Source organism: Mus caroli, unplaced genomic scaffold, assembly GCF_978045245.1.
Source record: "Mus caroli unplaced genomic scaffold, Mus_caroli_1 scaffold_3, whole genome shotgun sequence".
Taxonomy (NCBI): domain Eukaryota; kingdom Metazoa; phylum Chordata; class Mammalia; order Rodentia; family Muridae; genus Mus; species Mus caroli.
The window spans coordinates 47,793,604-47,797,625 of record NW_028227258.1 but is presented as its reverse complement, the minus strand read 5'-3'; the positions used below and the strand labels follow the sequence as shown (position 1 = coordinate 47,797,625).

At 36.2% G+C, this 4,022-nt stretch overlaps 1 non-coding gene across 1 annotated transcript; it reads right to left on the bottom strand.

Moving 5' to 3' along the window:
* Window positions 1–3,661: 3,661 nt before the first annotated feature.
* LOC115030788 (small nucleolar RNA SNORA17) lies at window positions 3,662–3,788 on the bottom strand. The gene has a single exon (XR_003836368.1). It is a non-coding gene; the product is annotated as a small nucleolar RNA SNORA17 (small nucleolar RNA).
* Between the last annotated feature and the right edge of the window lie 234 nt (window positions 3,789–4,022).

Sequence of the window (4,022 nt, the reverse complement as noted above, 5' to 3'; positions counted from 1 at the left end):
AGAACATGTAGTCTGTTTTCACAAGTGAATTGGGACACAAAGTATTAGACAGATTATATTCCTGCTCCTCAGTGAGATACAATATTGGTAACTTTCTTATTGTATTTTTATGGTTTATATGTAAAGCTCAAAGTGTCAGAAGGAAAGAAGATATAAAAGTACTGAGAAGAAACAGAAAAGTGTATGTCAGTGAAATGAAAATTATTACAAAACAATTAATAAAATTGAATAAATTAACAGTACTGATATCATGTCCACAGGATTGCTGACAGCATCTGAGAATCTACTTAATTATCATATTAATCAAGGTCTTCTACACAAAAACTGTCTTGAAGAAATGGAGATTTTAAAAAATTCCAAATAAAATATAGAATCATGACCCAATCAAGGAAAAATAAATTTAATCTTAAATAAATCCAAACTGCAACATTAGTAAACATTACAGAGCAGCTGGCTTTAATTTCTTTACTAAAGAAAATACAAACAGAATTAAATAAAAAATCAGGGAAAGACATAGTTCATGGACAAATGAATGTCAGTGAAGACATAGGCAGTTTAAAAAAATATCAGACATTCTAAAATGCGAAATTATACTAACTGAACTTAAAAAAATCACTAGAAGAACAGATGATATCATCAGAGAAAGAAATGTGCAAATTTGAAGGTAGATCACTTAAAATTAGTATCAGTGAAGAAAATGAATCTAAAAACCTGAATAATGTTATACAGCATACAACATTGTCAGGTGGGTAAATGTACATGCACTATTGATATTTTGCAGTAGAAATTATAAAGACAAAATGGTAGCAGCATACGTAAATAAGCAATAATAGAAAATACTCAGTATCAAATGAAATAATTGTGTATGTAGTGGGAAAAAAGTCAAACAGGAGACCTAATAAACACTAAGATAATAAACTCTGAAAGTTGCAAACTGAGATACACTTTAATCAAACTGTCAACATTGAAAAGAACAGCTAGGGAATATGGAAGTGAGCAAGATGGAAACAATTCAATACATATTAAAGATATTTTACAACGATGTGAAACGTTTTTCAAAAGAAATTGAAAATGTTTCACTTAAAGTGATAAAAGAAGCAAAAAGGGGGCTATCATCAAAACTGCTGTTTCCTCATAATGTAGTCTCAAACAAACAGTAATGGAGAATTTTTCTGATGACCACAACCTCATTTTTTTTGTTATTATGCATTGAACCAGGGTAACAGTATTTGCATATATTTTTTGGAGAAGAATACACAGGAAGGTTCAAGTAATCCCTGAGCCATTAGGTCAGGCTTTTTTGGTAATGTTTTTCTATAGAATAGTAGCCTGTTAATCTGGTTGAGAGGCTATTTCTACCACAGACTTTTCCCTGATTGAGTACTACTAAGGGCAGGATAGGACGAGATAGAGTTGAAGCAGGAAGGAAAAGATGAAGGAGACAAGGGGAAAAAGAGGTACAAGAGGAAGAGAGGATAGGGGAAAAAAAGGCCAGAGACAGAGACAAAAGATATTCCCTACACTCACATAAACACACACACACACACACACACACACAGAGAGAGAGAGACAGAGAGACAGAGAGACAGAGAGACAGAGAACAGAGTTCAGAGACAGAGACAGACAGACAGAGACAGAGGGGGAGGGAGGAGGGAGGGAGGGAGGGAGGGAGGGAGGGAGGGAGGGAGACAGAGATGGAAAGAGATAGAGAAACACACTCAAAAGGTGAAAGAAAATGTTTTTAGTTGAAATAAGACATACAAAGAATATCTTACAGCTCCATGAAAATACAAAATCCTTTAGTAGAAATAAATTTTTAAGCTTTAAAACCTGTAATATTTTAGTTCATAGTTCTTGTTATTTTTTTAATTTAAAACTGAGAGCATAACAATATATTTCATATTACAAGGAAGATAGCATATAAATATAGTTTGTTACTTCAGCAAAACAAGAGGAGTGCAGAGCTGTGAACAGAGTTTTGGTGTGACATCAAAGAACAACTGCTATCAGCTTAAAGCAGATTAACATAACATTAATATATTTTATGCAATCTCCAATATTCCACAAGGACACTATTTATACAAAATGCATCAAAAAGAAAAAAGAAGAGCCAACGCCAATCACTATAAAAATCAACTACAAAGGAAGACTGTAGAAAAGAATGTGACAAAAAATATTCTAACATTCATGAATCAATTGACAAGCTGGCAATTGTAGATTTTTTTGTTGTTGTTATGACATGGCATAGGTTGCAGTAAATTTTAGTTCTTTTGTTCTTTGGGTGCAATGGGTTCTTGTATATATAGATTTATTTTCTAAACTTAGAAAATTTTTGTGATTTGTGAATTCTTTTTGTGGGTATTTACTCACTATAAATTTATTAAATTCTGTTATGGTCTGAAAGCAGTCCACAACAAAGCTTTAGTGTGACCTAACTACAGTGTGATGGTTCTGGAGAATGGGCCTTTGGGAGAAATTAGATATTGTAAGTAGAGTTTTTGGGAGTGTAATTCATAGTCTTAGAAATAACACAAAAGCCTGTTCCTGAAGCAGGCTGTATCTTGGAGCAAGACAGTGAATCCAAACCAGAAGCTCAGTCTGCTACTTATCTGGTCTTCTAGTCACAGAAGAGGAAACTTGTATTTTTCATTGCATCAGAATTGTTGGCACTCTCTTCAAAAACTACACAGTGTCTTCAGAAACATTGGAAATCTGCATGGCAAATGGTGGAAGTCCCTCATTGCTGTTCACCTCACAGCAAAATCAATTCAAAATGAATAAAAAGCTTGCATAAGTAGTTTAGCTATAAAACTCCTAGCAGGAGCAGAGAGGGATTTTGTGGCAATGATTATGGTGGAAAATTGTTCCCTTAGGTCAGCAGCTGCTTTAAGTTGCTTCCTTGTTCCTGTGACAAAACACTGACCGAACAAAAATATGGGGAAGAAATGATTTACTTGACCTTACACTTCCAGGGCCCAGTCCATCATTAAATTTAGTCAGGGAAGAAACTCAAGCAGAAACTGAAACAGAGACAACTTGAGAATGCTTCGTACTGTCTTGATCTATGATTCATGCTTGAACAGCTTTCATACACACTATGGCAAGTAATGGAACCACCTACAATGGGAAGGTCTCACCCACATAAGTATTCATCCATGACAGGGACTGCTTGTCCTGCTCATATCCTCAAGACATGCACAACTGCAACTTTTGCAATGTGCAGACCTGTTTTCATGAGCACTGCAGCTGGTTAGGGACAGAGTCAGCTCTCTTCCTCTCATGCTCCCCAGGGCCAATCTCCTACAATGCCTAGGGAGGAGGAGCCTATGCATTGTGAGGGATGGACCCAGTTGTGCATTGTTCTCAAACCTCAGCATGTGTCAGGGTAGCATCCTTGACCAAGGATGTTCTACTGGCCTTTGGTGGTAAGAGACCTTGCTGCTGCAGAGCCATGAACCCAGTCATGGCCCTAAGTAGCAGCATAGGCCAGGACCCCACAATGTTCTAGTGGCATCACTGGCTACTCACATCAGGCTGTTCCTCACTTCCCTCCAGTTCTGCCTGTCTTCATTGTGCCCAGATCCTTCTGTTTCTGTTTCCCTTCCAATTATCCACCACATACTTGCTCATCTTAGTGGTGATTGGGGTCTCTTGAATGGCCGCAGTTTTCTCAGGAGCAGGCAGATGTTCATAGGTCAACACTGAACATGGACATAGCCTCTCTTTGCTACCTACTGATGATGCACATGTGACACAACAGCCACATTTGAAATGCATCTAGGGGCAGGATTCTGACATTTTTTTAAAGGCTAGATATAAAGCTAACAATTTAAACATTGATTCTGAATATCAGTAGAAAAGACACATTCTTAAAAAAAAAATTACCAAGGAATAAAATTTGTTAAAATACATCTCATCTTTCTTTAGCAATTTCACATAACTTAGATAAATTTGCACATTTTATCTTTCTGCTCAAACTATAAAAGCATTTATATTACTTTGTATGCTTTTCTCCTGTTAAT